We start from the raw sequence: 15,769 nt of genomic DNA, 5'->3' as shown, positions 1-15,769 counted from the left end.
TCCCCGCCCCGAGGGCTCCGCCGGGCGCGGCGCGGTGAGGGGCCACCCGCGGGCCTCGCTCGCCGCCGGGCTCCCCCGCGCCATGGTCGGGGCGGCGGGGGCCGAGCACGGCCGGGCCGGCGCAGCCTATGGGAGCGCGGGGGGGCGTTTGAACGCGGGGAGCGGAGCAGGCCGGGACCGCCACTGGCACCGGGACCGCCCCGAGCGCTGCGGGGGCTGCGGGAGCTCGGCAGGGCCCGTGTCTGCGCTCTCCGTGGCGCTCGGTCCTGCAGCGCCCACGGCGAAGGAATTCTCGCCCCCCTGGAGCCGGCCGCAGAACTGGGATGTCAATCAGCGCGGGCTCAAACCTGCTTTTGCGTTTGCCCATTGTTTGAAGGGGCGGGACATCAGTTTTCGAGTTCCTTAATTGTACATTTTGTTCTTGAGATAAAAGCATAAAGACACAAAAAGAAAACAACTTGGGAGACTTGCTTTGCTTTAAGGTGGTGACTCCACAGCCTTAGCATTTCCTATAGCACCATGAACTGCTGCCTGTGGCTTTGAAAAATAAACTTTTCCCAGTATTTTAGACAAAGCGTTTTTAGTGTTTTTTACAAAGTAAGTATTTACTTAAGCACTAAGAGAAATATTGCAATTTTTTTTTCCATTTAAAAGGACAGGCTTTTTAAAGATGTTATTTTACTTTTGGGCGTTAGATGCCCAACCCATGCACGATGAGGCGATCTCAAAATGCAGCTGGAGTTCTGACTTGACGCTCATGCCACAGAAAGCTGAGCACACTCCCAAATTTTATAGGACCAAGTCATAAGTTAACAAAATGACTTCCAGAAACATCACCCATTAAAGTGCTACAAACATCAGTGAAAGATGGCACGCACTGTTTATTAGCCACATCACTACAGTCCCTAGTTTATGTTGCTGATTAATTTACTCATTACAATGAGATTAGAGCCCAAGTGCCATGACTAATCAGGTACATAAGGTTCCAGTGAAATGAAAGTAGGTGAGAAAAAATCCCAGACCCAAATGAGTACTCCGCACTCGCTTTGCAAACATTTCATGAGATATACATGACAATAAAAGCCATGGTATCAGGGCCGTGATTTTCTTGCAGTTATTTATGCGCTATTTATGTGCTACCAGCTGCTTTTGTGCTCCATGCAATCTTCAGAAGTACTTAAATTCTTAATAAGAGGATTCAACGATCCAAATCACTCTTCTACCAAGAAACGCCCTACCCAAAGCTACTGTATGAGTTTTACGTTTGTTCTCCTTTGAAAATAAACAAATTCATATTCCAGGAAATAGCTGAAGCAAATTCCCAAGGCAGCAGTCCGAAATCAGGGGGAAGGGCCAACTCCTCCACCATGGCGCAGAGAGTGCGGCACTGTAGGGCAGGGAAAGCCCACCGGGACCTCTCCATAGCACACACTGGGGCAGCCTCACAGATCCAGGGACCTCTGTCAGCACCATCCGCGGCTTTCTGACACCTGACCGATCTCGGAGTGCCCGAACGCCCGGCTTCGCCCCTTCCTTTCCCCTGGAGCCCTGGCCCCTGCGCTGAGCTCCGGAGGGGCCCGGCTCCATGGCAGTTCTCCCACCAGAACCCCTCCGCTGAAAACACCACTGCACTTTTTTTTTTTGTTAATTGCTAGATGTAACTAAGCCTCAGATTATTTTTTTTAACTCGATCTACACATGCAGAAGGCGGAATGTGATGATTTTTATGCCCACATGCTTCACTGCCAGAGTATTCACCAGAGGAGGCAGGAAGGAAAAGGCTGAGATCACAACAGGAAGGAGGGGGAAGATTTCAAGGTGTGGAGATGCATGAAAAGAAACTCAGGGGAGGATGACCTGATAAAGTGTAGCGTAGAATAATCTCTCCCTTTCATCTTTCTCCCCTTGAATAGTTCTGGGGAGGGTGGGCAAGACCTGCAGGCTGGGGAGGAGGACAGGCTGGGAACAGAGTAAAGAAGTTCAACCAATATGAGGCAAGGGAATCAAACAGGAATGCAGGCATGAAAACAGAGGTGGAGATGGTTCCCTAAAATGAGGGAGAAGGACCATGGGAAAGAAAAGCAGTTATTAGGGTATTGGGAGAAAGATGGGGAACAAATAAAAGGGTGAAAGAAAAATATTAAGCGAAGCAAATTCCAGCAAAGATGGAGGTGCCATTTTTGTATCATCTTACATTGGATGAGAAAATGCCATCAAGCCATACAATGAGTTTAACAAGCAGGGAGGCTGCTTAACAAGGAAGGACTTCTGCTAGGGTTTTAAAACAGCTGGATATACATAACTCTCTCGGCTCACAGAGACTAATGAGATTCCTTCCTTCCTTCCTTCCTCCTTTCCTTCCCTTCCTTTCCTTCCCTCCCTCCACCATCTTCCTTCTCTTTCCTTCCAACAGTTATTTAACTCTTCATCTCTACTATTGATACAAATCAGATGAACTGGAAACACCATTTTATTCTACTGGCATTGGTAAAATGCATATATATTTTTGGTAGATATAAATTATTTTTAATGAATGTTTTTGCTTGATTTTATACAAAGCAGTAGCAGAATCACATTGCTGTCCTTTGAAATTCTTCCTTCAGGAGAATTTTTGCATCTCTTAATTAACAAATTGCTCACAAGCAAATCTACCATCAACAGTACAGAAAATGCCAAATCAAATGTTGGTCAAGTCAACATAAAATGATTATCTGAAGTGCGAGTAACTTTGAATTATACTCATATTTAACCTTGGTGGGGTTTTTAAAAATTATTTTAAAATAAGTATTACAAAATTAATGTCTGAAAGAGCAAGTTATATATTGTTAAGACTGTTAGGATTCCAGCGTATTCATGTGTTCCCTTTAAAAAGCTTTAATGAAACAGCAGATGTCTATATATTTATATACACATATTGATATATAGCAAGAGAGATGTATGTGTTAGTGTTTATGTGTGTGTATATATATATATATATATATGCCTTATATACATAGTACATTCAGTCAGATACAGTTATATACCAAGTCCCATCTGTTAGCTAAGGGATCCGAATTTTAAAGCATAATCCTGATTCTACCCTTATAGGTACTGAAAACAGGACCATCTTTAACCTCCATCTTTAGAAAGAAAATTGTCTTAGAAGTCAAGGGCTGAAGAAAAGCAAGTGCTTTACTCATCCTTTCTATAACTGCTACTGGGAGATGTCTAAAAAAAGTACTATTATACTTTCTTGGTAGGAAACCTAAAAATAAAGCTATTATTTAGTAAGCTCAAACCATAACCCTACATTGATTCAAAGGACACAGAAGGACAGTCAGATGTGTGAATCCTTTCTGAGGGCATGGGTATCTGTTACACTGCAAGAACAGGAAGTCTATTCTCTACTTCATGTTGACTTAACTTTTTAAGAAATATTTTGACCACTTAAAGATGGGGAAGAAGGAAACTGCAGAACCGCAGCCACTACAGAGACAACTTCCTGTGGGTTTTGTGGTGTGTGTGGCTCTGAAAGGGAACAATTCATATAAGATCTTTCAGAGATAGCAGACAGTTTTGCTGCCCTATGAGGTAGTCGTGGGATGCTTAGCTATAAACAGGCCAATATATTATCAATTATGTCATGCGGTTTAGTTGATATTGTACATTCTGTATTTGTAGTTGCCACATGGTTTCAGCATTTCAGGAACAAGAAAAAAGGGGAAGAGAAAATAAGGAGTTCACCACAAGAGAAGAAAATATCTGTTTCTACCTTAAGAAGTAAAAAAGTGGTTTCCAGAAAGCTGTGGGAAATCCATGTCCTCAAAATTACACAGAACTTGTGTCTTGATGAATCAAGTCCCTAGGGAAAAAATTAATGTAGTAATGATGCCTAGTAATGATTCTTATCTTCCTCCCACTTCCACACAGCTGAAACTTGCTTCCTATACTTACTAACTCTTTAAAGGGCTGTGTATCACTGCATTGCCTCTTCTGAAAACACTGCAGATAATTGCTCAATATACAGGGAATAGAGGCTTCCAGTAATTCACTGCCTCTTACATACTGGAACTCTTAGACAAAGACAAAATCCCAGAATCTGTACTTCACCTCTCATTAAGAGGTTAAAGCACATATCTGAAAAACACTCCAGAGGCTGGATATGCTCAGAATGGGAATAAACCCAACATCTTCATACAGTCAGCCTGTCTTACTCCTGCTGTTTAAACTCATGGTTATTTCTTGTTTAACACCTTAAAAATAGTACTAGGTTTAACACAGTGCAAGGGCATTTTTTCTATTCAGCCTAAACACCACTTCAACTTTCAAGCAAATGGGAAATGTACAAATAGAATTAAAAGTAGGTTGCAGTGGCAATGCCACATTATTGTCTGCCTTAAAATACTTGAAGAATGTATCACTGTAGAGCTGAAATCTAGTCTCTTTGGTTATTATTTCAGGATATCCTTAAAAAAGAAACTCGTCTCCTCGGTTTAGACCAGGTCTTGGAGAATCTTTGTCATCTGTATAATTGTTTAGAGACAAAATCTGAGATTACTGTTGAAGAAAATGTTATTTGTGAGTTTTACTTGTGCTTCATGGCAGCAGAGCTAATTTATTGCAGAAAATTCGTTACAGAAATGTTATGTAACTATTCTACTTCCCATCTCAGTCGTTTTATGAACAGGACTGTAAAATTCAATGCACTGCAGCCGATCCAGGCTGATTTTACAAAACGCTTCACTGTTAAGTAGCCACTGGATGTCAAAATGTCAGATATTCAGAACTGTTCTACTTTCTCCAGGTTTATTTGGTAGAGAGGGGACTGTTAAAATAATCAAAGACAGCTGTGAAACTTCAGCAGGCACAAATTCAGAGCTGATGTGATTCCAGTCCCAGAAAGTCACACTGCAGAGAGCACCACAGATGCTCCACTGATCTAGAATTCTTATTTCTCATATTTCGCTTTTAGAGAGCATGACTAGCAGTTCATCCTAAAAAGTGCTTGCCCGGACAACAAGCAACAAGCACCAAAGATTAACTGCACAGGCAACTTTAGAAAGTAAAATGAAGACAGAATACACACAGGTCTCGTTACTTACGAACACTGAGTGATTTGTAAAGGTAGTCCCGGACCAGCTTAACAAAATTGATTCATTTAATTACCTTTCTGGCAAACAACTCTGTATCCAAACCCAGAAATTTTCCAGGAACCCTCGCAGAAGATACAAAGTGACAAAACTGTTCTCTGAAACCCAAAGAGAAATCATCACTAAGAGGAGGACGGAAGATGGGGAGAAAAGGAGGTTGCAGAGGTGTGGTTTTCTAAGCCAGATAGTTTTGAAAGGTGATACCACTTCTACAGTTTCTTGAGCACAAATATCAGACCTGAAATGAGTACTACAGGAAATTATCATGACTCATTTTTGTTAGTGAGAAGGGCATGCATACAGAAAATGAAAATATGTACTGAAAATTGTTATATTCAACAAAAAAATATATACTGAAAATTGTTACACTGCTAAAAATGTTTATAGATAATGATGCAAAAGTGTGAGCTCATCTGCTTCTTAATTCTTCATACCAAAAAGACTTTACTGCATAATTGCAAAAAATGTAGAAACTTAGATTACTGAACTTTATAACCTAGAATCTATTTTTATTGCCACTCAGCTTTCATCTTTTAAAATCTCAAATTTATTTTTATCCTCTGCCCTTTCTTACTACAACTGGTACAAGACTCCATCTATTCTTTTAAAATTCACATGCACAAATCCATCAAGTCAAGGAACTAACAACGTGCTTAAAAGTAGGAACACCAGATTACACCCAGTTAATTCCAGTGTGATCTTTACCTTAGTTGGTAGCTCTGTCCTAGTAGCACCTGCTTTACAAGAGCAACTTCAGTAAGGTTTAGAGGAGGTAAGTAAGGTAAGTTCCTGATGGTCACGCCCATAGGGTTATGAACCCTTTCCATCTTGGTATTTGCTTTTGCTTTTGTTTCTACCTCCAAATATTAAAAACAGTTTTAAAAACAAAGGTACTTTAAAGAGATCACTGTTTGTGTCACTGGAAGAAACTCAGGTTATCTTGTGTGTACCCCCTGCAGGCTTCTTAACTATATATTATTGGATGATTGTATTACACAGTGATGTCACCACTGGCCTGAGATGGTTTTGTTGGGGCTCCCTTTCAAAATCATTATCATTCCAAAATATATTAAACCTGAAACATGAGTGCATCAAACATTATTGTGTTATAAAACACTACAGCAGAACATAGTTTTATGACTTTTAACTCCACATTTCAATAATCCAGACTACACCCTCAAGAGATCCTATTTAAGACACGTTCATTGAGCACCACATACTGTCCATCTTAAGAGAGCTTTTCAGTCACTTTTAGTCTGTAGCAACTAAGCAGACATCTGGTTATCTGTGATATTATATATTCTATTTTAGCTGTGTCTGCAATCAATAGCAAAATTCAGCTCCCAGGGACAATATGCTTTGCAGCATGCCCTATTTCATCTGTAACTGTTTGGTTAATATTAGTATTTTTAATTATATTAATAAAGGTCGCTACAAGTTTTTATAGTAAGTTTAAAAGTTTTCAGTGTATGTAACAGTTTCAACATGACAATATACAAGAGAGGCTACTAGAACAGAAAGTGCTTAGTTTGGAAGGATATTGCATTATTTCCTGACCTGTTGTTGTCAGGAAAGGAAAGCACGTCACGGGCTGGCTTTTATGCTTTGGTGTGTCACAGCACATGGAATCAGTGGGCAACATAAACTAATGTGATGAAAGCCCTGCATTCTTCTGACGTTACTTGACCACTCGTTTCTGCTCTTGCACTGTGTCATCCCCTCCATAGCTGCATCTTGCTAACTCTGTATGGGGATAACTGAAGTGATACTGGTTTAAAAATTATCCTTGGAGCACAGAGGCAGGAATAAGTAGCCAAAGATGGGGACTTTTTAAGCTGAACTTACCGGTAAAGGTAACATGCCTATGTATCTACACTTGCACAGCATTTACCTACGCTTCAAGCACAGAGATCACCTCAGCTGCAGATTTCTGAACCTGTGGGCAAAAGGCATCCTCTGCCTTATAGAGGTAGGGCACCTGTACCTCATCTGAGACAGGATGGCTTGCTTCACTCCTTGGATAATTGCATGTCATTTTTCCAGTAGTCCTGTATGATATGTCATCATACATGTGCAAGAAATTCTTAGATGCTCATTTTTTTTTTAGTTTGGAGATTTATATAGTATTGGCTGTAAAAAGGCACAGTGAAACCAGTTTTAACTGAATCACTCAAAACTTTCAAAAAGTGTGCAGGCATTTAACACTTGGTGCCATTAACTGCAACCTGTAATGCATTTTCAGTAAGACTTTTTTAGAAAAAAATAGATATGATTTTAGTTCAATATTTACAAAATCAAGTTTTGACCACAGACTAATACTGAGTATGCTTAACCCAGAAAACAAGAGGTTCAAAAAAAAGTGAAGTATTAAATGAGAATTTTTTTATGAGCCATCACACTGCCTATATTGATACAAAGTCCAAACTTCACTTACTTCTCTCAGTTGATTAGATTCAGTCCAGCTCTCTAGGCACTTACACTGCAAACAGATCTGTAAACTGATTTACATTTGCCAAACCAGAAGTTCTTCAGAGAAATTCACAGTTGACATCTGTCTCCGGGACTGTCAGGACTCAGCTCTGTTCTGCTAAAACTGGTTGTGCATCACCCAGGAAGCATTAGTATTTGGTAAAATATATTACTACAGGTGTATCTTTACTTAAACTCCAACTTTAAATCTAAGAAATACACAGTCAGAAATTTTCCTGACTGCCTCAGTACCAGAGAAACCATCCCATTAGTATAGGACCACACATTCCACAACCTATATTACAGTGAAGCCCAGAAGCTCTAACCAGAACATTGCTTTAATCTAGCTAAACCTATACAGTCAGTACAGAAGGATTCAAAGCAAAAATATTTACAGTGCAAAGCTCAAAACCAACAGGGCAAATACTGTATTTACCACATGGCTGTTTCTCATCCAAGTGTTTAGGCCTCACAGAATCCACATTATATCAATTTCATTAGCTAAATCTTTTCTTTACACATCTGTCAGTTCAATGCTACGTGCCAGCTGAAAAACTGTAACTGTCACATCCTTTTTTAAAGTGTGAGATTATAATACTTGTGAAAAGTGCTAAAGCAAGAGCCTAGGGACAGAAATTCTTCTTGTTCTCCAAGCAGGTAAAGCAAGGACAAGCATTAAAGCAAGTTTCCCTGTGAAGTCCAGTCAGTGTGGCTGTTTTCAGTCTCTTGATCCCTTTGCCTGAAAGCTTGTTGAGTATTTCCAATGTTATGCTTTAGTCTAATAAAAGATACAGCTTCTCACCATAAAACTTGCTCCCTAGCTACCAAGCATTTCTGAAAGCCTTTTCAAAGCTGGAGAAACCAATTTTTGCCAAGTGTGCAAACCTTCATGAGTCACATAATACTCTGACTTCTGTTTTAAGATGAGTAAATATGATAATTTACAACAAGATGCTGAAGTGATTTATACAGTTTCTTATGATAAATGTAACAAGTGTTTTAAAGAAGGTCTTCCACAGAAATTTTATTTATTTTCCCATATTTTTCAAAAGCTTTTCTTTAGAAGCAGCAGCCTTCAAAACAGACTTTTTTTTTTTCTCCTTAAGACCCAGTTATAAATACAGAGCTTGAAATCAGCCCTATGACTCTCCCCTGGCTGTGTGTCATACTGACATTTAACATCAAATACATGCGCTGCTGCTTTTTAGACATGCACTGCTGGACAAATAGATTGCCTACTACTTCTTAATATTTCTCTCAGGGTACCCATATGCTATTTTCACAAATGAGTATCTCTTTGGTTTCTGAATAATAGATGTCAAGACCAGGAAAAAAAAAAAAAAAAGAGCAAGCCTAGCCCCAAGGTTATCACAGAAAGCATCCAAAACTACTTTACTAGAAGAAACACCTTCTTTGTACACTTGTCTTACAGTATGGACTAATTTTTTTCCAGCCTACTCCATTTCTCTAACTGTATCACTGCCCTGGCTGCACTAATAGGCTTTAATAGCCCTGACAAACTGATTATGAAGAAAATTAATTGTTTCTCTTTAGAAGTCCTGTAATCTGGAAGCAGTTGCAGGGGTTGACAGAGATTTACATGGAAGAGGAAAGAAGGTGAAGGCATTCTTCCCCCATGAATACCATAGTATTGCCATAACTCACATGAAACCTCCTCTCTCTGTTCCCCAGCCAGAGCTGCATCATGAGCAGTTAACCCACTCATTATTCTTGGCACAGAAATAAATTAGAGAGGTAATCACTGAATGCTTAGATAATTTCTAAAATCAGTGAAACAATCTCTACCTACATAAGCATATTCGAGAAGGATTACGAATCAAGTTTATTATATCTGCAAATGCACAAGATAATACAGTAGCTGTTGCCCTCATTATATTAAAACCAACAAATAAAATGTGAGCTTTGCAAAATTTTTGCTCATATATATGCAGGGTCAGCTTTATCCATGCATGGTCATGAAAGGCCCAGAGAAAAGGGTGTGAACATTGATGCTTCCCTGCAGCAGCACAAGCCCCATCTTGTACAACCTGTACAACCTGAGAACCAGCAGAGCAATAAGGTGAATGAGCCTTCAGAACATGTCAATGTCTTGGTACTTTATAATACTACAACACAAGTAATGAGATCTTATCAAAACGTGATTTAAAGTCATTACTTGAGCTGGATGGTGAGCACAGAAATATTGCTATTTGAATTTAAATTAAAATTTCATTAGGTATCATATTACATTTTAAAATTAGTATTTTGTTTCTAAGTGAACAGGGTTGATTGTGTAACTGAAGGGTATCTACATCACAGCCTTTTCCATGCCACTGCAAAAATAATTCCACTGGTCTCAAGGATAAGTTGACTGAGGTCTCTCAAATGTATGTTATATATGCAGATAAACTTAGTCTTTTTTTTAGATTAAAATTGTTATTTTCCATCTTCCTGCCTGCACTGAAAAGGCAAATATAGTCCTTACATGATCCTCCTCCAACTCTCCTTCCTGTGTCATGTGTGACCAGTGAGGATGGCCAGTGCCCCAGCAATACACTATTGTGCGGCAGTCAGGGACAGAGAAAGGAACAGTCTTAGTGAGAAGTACACCCGGGGACAACCTGCTCTACCAGGATTCTATTATTCTCTAAACAGAATGAAAAATAGCACTCTAAAGGCCAGCATGTTCCCTGTTTTTAAAAAGATGGTGCTTGCACTTAAAACTGCAATTAATTCAGCCAACATGTGCGGTCCTTTATTAAAAGGCTCTTTGAGCGTAAGGGTACAGACACCTGAAGAAGTCATGCATCTGAAGTTGTTCGGGATTTCTGGTTCATTCAGTGTGGAGTCAGCTGTGGGCTGCATCCCTTGAACAGTCCCTCTCACTGTCCAGGGAGGCACCTGGAACACAGTTCTGGTGTTCCCCACAGTCTGCACTGACTGAGGAAAAGCAGCTTCCACCCTCTGCCGAAGGACTCCACCAAAACCCTCCCCGAGGAGCTGTCAGAGGACGCAGTGAGTCAGGACAGTGCCTCTGGAGGCACCTTGGCAGCGCACCCGCTCTGACCCGCTCTGCTCACTTAGCCATGCTCCATCTGCACGCCACAGCCCCGCTCCCCCCGCCAGCACTCCTGCCATGGAAACCTTCTCCAGACTCCAGAGGAGCCTCCCTCCCTGCATTGCTAATATATTTAGAAACTACTCTGTTGCTGCAGTGAATTACAAAAGAAACAAATGCACCCTTATATAACATTATTACAATTATATTGCAGTGTTTGCCTCAGAGAGACAGCAGCACCTCAGCTACCACGGTTCTACCACATTAAGGGGCAGAAGACACCACACAGCTGGAGCACTGTATCTTGCATAGAAATAGAGGTATAATGGGATACTTGGATTGAGGATATCCCCTTACTCCATCAAAAAGTTATGCTTATATAAATCTTAAATGACTTGTAGCATGAAAACAAATTGCTAGGTCGCCAGCTGAGATTTCAACTCCTTTTGAGTCTCTAATTATGCTTGAACAGCTCTTGAAAACACCAAAATCTGTTTTTGACTGCATAGCAAAGCCTGGAATGGGCAAGACAAATATTGTAGTAACCTTCATAAGCAATCTGATAGTTATTGTGGAATCTGTCCTCTCCCCTTTATCTTCTCAGGGGAAGTTGGTGCTGATTATGAAAACACCTTTAACAATAAGATGTTCCAGAAACAGATCATTTTGTTTATCTATTTTTGACATTTATTTCAATATGTTAAGCAAACACTTAATTTCTGATGTTAGCGTTCCATTTCCATTCTCTGCTATATGGAAGAAGTACTTAATAGACATACTTTGATGTCAGTACAGATTCACAGACAGATAATTTTCTTCTGAACAAACTTGTTTCTGTAAATACAAATGCAGTGCAAACGTAACTGGCACAATCCTGTCTGTGGTAACAGCTGTTATTAAATCATACCTGTTTCTATTGTCAGGGATGTTTAATAACCTCCACTTCATAACGAAAGGGCAAACAACTGTGACTACACCCGTATTTTAGCAGCAGCAGGATACAGATGTTAAATTCTGGACTGTACTAGCCTCACATTCCTCCAGCTTTGTAAATGGCCTCAAAGCCAGTGTTTTTCATTTTTCTTTTTTAGCTTTTTTGTCTATCTTTATATGGAGATAATTTACTAGGCTCTTTGACTTTGCTATGTCATATATCTGAGGAAAAAAACACTGCAAAATACAAAGCAAGAAGCATATGATTTTTTAGCATTCCTTCTTCAAGCATTTTATAGACCTTTTCAGGAGAAAATACTCAATGTTCACAGAGAATTCTCTTGTATGACCTTATTACTGTCACCTCTCCCTTGCAGAGGAGGATCACTGAGGTACAAACAGCACCAACGCCTGGGTATTTCCACCCTGCTGCCATGGCATGCTCAGGGACCTTGGGTTAATCACTTCTCTGTACATCAGTAAAACATCAATGGGGGCTATATGGCCAAATAAATACAACGAAGAAACTTTTTATGTGCTTTAAAAATTGACTGGTGGTACATAAAGGCACACTCTAGCTGTAAACTTGTAATTGAAAAAGACAAAATTAGGACAAATATTGGTAGCTATTCTTAAAAATGCATGCAACTTGCACATTCAGTCATTAATATTTTTATTTGTTTGTCTTTCCTGAGTGCCTTAAAGGGGTTGTTACTTCAGCAAGGTACCTTATCACAGCTAATTAAGTACTGGTAAAATATGGGACTTTGTTGAAACCTACATTACACTGCAAAAGACAAACTGATTTTTAATTTCTTCATTATTACCACTTCAATTCCTCCTTCAGCATTACAGTTGTGTAATCTCTACCCTTGGAGGTTTGCAAGATCTGACTGGTTACAGCCCTGAGCAACCCGGTCTGGCCTCAGAGCTGCCCCTGCTTTGAGAAGAGGCTGGAGCCCTTGTTAGCTCCCTCCTAACCTGAATTACTCCATGATCCTTTCTGGCAGTTTCTTTCTGTCTTCTTTCTGATGTTTTTCAGGATTTCCCTTATAAGCTTGGGACTCTTATAAAATGATTGTTGTCTTGGTAGAAAATTCAGGTCTCCAGTCTTTCTTAAGATTTTTTATGAAAGATTCAGTATATTGCAGGAAAACCAGTACTTCTGGCAGATTTGCATATTATTCAGTTTTGATTAAAATGTTGGTTTTTCCAAATCTGGAACTTTCACAAAATTGAAGGGAAAAAATCCCCAAGTTATTTATACTTTTCTGCTCTTCTACATAATCTCTGCTACTTTTTAATTGCTGTCTGTATGTTTCAAATTTTAGGTACTGCCCTGTTGTGCCTGAGCTATCGCCTTCCTGGCTTTCCAGAAACTGATTTGAAGGAACTTGAAGTAAACATTTAAAGCGATTAAAGCCCTGCAAAGGATGGTGAGTTACATGTGAAAATCTCTCTTCTGAATTATCTTTTTCCTAGTGAAAATTAGAATTTCTCAAGGTATTCACTTCAGTATTAGCTTGTGTTTACAACAGAATATTAATTTTGTATTCTGCACATTCTCAATGTCCCTAACTAGCTTCGTAAAGTATTTTCCAACTCCATTAGAGATCAGTTTTTCAAGCTTCTTAAGTAACAGCAGTGAGTTTTATTATACCTTTTTCCCCTCTCTCTACTGACAGGAGGCATTACTGCCATTTGGCAAACACTGTGCTTTTACTTTTTTTCCCTATTCCTTTCTCAAAGGGATTTTATAAGAGTTATAAAAAGCAGGTCAGCTCTGCAAGCACCTATACACAAATTTCTGCTGTTTTTAAAAGGTAATGTGAAAAGAAAATAATTTACATTCAAAACTTATTTAAAAGATTGCTGAAGCCAGGAACCAAAAGAAGGAAACTAGAAAATGATCAACTAAGATCCAGTTGTTTTTACTTCCATCTTATCTATACTTGGTTTTTCCAGCAAATTTCAGCAGATTTTTCAGTTGTTGCCATTTTATCTCCTTTAAGCACCATTCAGTATGCAAACATAATCACTTTCAGTATTTTTCTTTTATGGATTTAAGAACTGTAATGCTAGACCAAAATATCTTTTTTTCCCCCCCTGCCTTGCAAATACAAGCTGGTATAAATGGCTCCAGTGAGTAATTTTCCTTAAGGGCCACTACATAAGTCTGGCATATTCTCTGACTATCCACATTACTGAAGGTTGCTTACAGCTTTGAGCAAAACAGTGAGCGTACTGCCATCCTCATGATCAGGCATCCAAGGAGAAAACACTTTTGATAAGTTACAGAAAAAAAGGACTCTCTGTTTGCTCAAACACTTGCACACTTCAGCTTCCTGCCAAAGCCTGTTCACACTTCAAGCTCCTGCTGGATTCTGAATATGCAAGCCCAGCAATCTACCCATTATCAGTGAGTCACCATGGCATGATTATCCTATGATTAAACCACTTTTGCTTCCTTTTGCTGCGGCCACTCCACACTGGAGCCTTTCCAAATAAGTCCACATCCTCCTGCTCAGAGATCAGTTGATCTCTTCAGTACCCCACGTTCGAGATTGTAGCACCAAGGATTGCTGGACTGAGCACCACTGACACGTGAAAAATTACAATGCCAAACTTAATAATTTCTATGATTATCTGTTTGTCCTCTTAGCCAGTTCGTCCAGGACAATCAGCACCATTTTTCAATTGTGGCAAGCCATGTGGAGGAAGCACTGTCAAGACTTTCTGGTGCCATGGTAATGACTATAAAGGAGCCACTGCACAAATGAGTAGGGAATACAGGAGAGAATGAGCAGAAAAGGTGATGCTAAAATGTGGAGCTGGAAGGTGGGTAATAGTTGTTCGGGGGGACTGGAACATATTCAGATCTATTTTCATCAATGTAAACTTAACCCACAAATCAAACGGAATCCAGTGCAGTAATAAAAGTGACAGATAACTCACAACAAAATAGGGGCATGAGGTGGGCCTTCTGGAAAAAGCCTCAACCAACCACAATAATCACATAAGCAGTCTCTAAAACTCAGCCCGACTCAGTCCCCTGTAGCACTATGAAATAATGGGCAGCACAGGATGGACATGCACAGCAGCATTACAGTTCTGCCTTGGAACCCCAGCAATGGAAATGGCCACAACTCTCTTTGCTTCCTTGTTTGAGATCTGTGGCTCTTTGTTACATCCCTCTAGGTTTTTGTGCCTTAAAGATAAATCTTGTCAGCCAGAGACAGTGTCCCTCTGGTGTTTTATGGAATGTTTCTGCTCTCTTTTGTTATGTACTGAGAGGTATTTTCTCTGTGTAAGCTGGTAGCTGCTATAACCTAGGCAGTACAACGAGATGCCTGTTTTCGAAGACTGTCAGTACTATTTTTTAGACGTTTGCAAAACGGTGGTGTCCTTAAAAGAACAACCCCATCATGCAGAGGACTGAAGGAAAACTCTAATTTAACTAAAGAGCCCTAAAGCTGCCTCAGTTCAGACTTGTTCCCAAGAGAACATTGCTGGGAGCCAACTACCGCCACTTCCTTCTTTGCTTTCTGTTGCTGGCAAGACTGAATCTATTTTTTACTGACATGCCACTTATAATATGCTGTGAAATGCAGACAAAATGCAAAGAGAAATTGCAAGCTGTCTTGATAAACATTTGACATCAGTTTCCAAAGCCTGGAAATAGTTTTGTGGTGCTCTGAACTCAGGTAAGGCAGCAATGGTATAACAGCAGTACACAGCATTTTTGGACTGTAATTGCACAGAAGAAATGTCAGCTGTGAGACAAACAGCTCCCTTCTGTGAAAGAGCATATTCTAGCATCTTTATATTCAGACTACTGTACAGAGTCGCTCTTCATCAGTAACATGCCTGTGCTTCTGACTTTCTCAGTAACTGCCCAAGTCACTTAATTTGTTGTTTGATTGGCTATGAAGTAAAAATAAAATATGTAAGGACCTTTGTAAACCAGTTCAAGATATTGTGATGGATGTGTTATATAGATGCTATTTATTATGGTAATAATTTCTTTGCTACATTCACAATTTTCTTATCTAGGTCCAAAGAGAATTGAAAACATCTTGATAATATTTCACTGACACTCTACTTTGCAGCTTGGATTTTAAACATGGGTGTCCTCCCCTGCTCAATCGACTTTCAGCCTTGTTCTCTCCAACCATTTTCC

At 39.8% G+C, this 15,769-nt stretch overlaps 1 protein-coding gene and 1 long non-coding RNA gene across 13 annotated transcripts in view; one reads left to right on the top strand and one right to left on the bottom strand.

The window, feature by feature from the left end:
• LOC121670003 overlaps positions 1-14,600 on the top strand; it is a 16,235-nt gene extending 1,635 nt beyond the window's left edge. Inside the window, exons 1-3 of one of the 2 annotated variants that reach the window (XR_006017987.1) lie at positions 12,483-12,845; positions 12,921-13,025; positions 14,252-14,600. This is a non-coding gene — a long non-coding RNA (uncharacterized LOC121670003). Of the gene's footprint in view, positions 1-12,482; positions 12,846-12,920; positions 13,026-14,251 lie in introns of those variants that run through there. The other variant, XR_006017988.1, reaches the window with a different exon arrangement.
• TJP1 (tight junction protein 1) overlaps positions 1-15,769 on the bottom strand; it is a 190,405-nt gene that overhangs the window by 68,271 nt on the left and 106,365 nt on the right. The window lies entirely within an intron of this gene.

Source organism: Corvus kubaryi, unplaced genomic scaffold, assembly GCF_017639235.1.
Source record: "Corvus kubaryi isolate FWS band 111438036 unplaced genomic scaffold, C.kubaryi_AGA036_p1.0 37394, whole genome shotgun sequence".
NCBI classification, from domain to species: Eukaryota; Metazoa; Chordata; class Aves; order Passeriformes; family Corvidae; genus Corvus; species Corvus kubaryi.
This window is presented reverse-complemented; position numbering and strand designations above follow the sequence as displayed.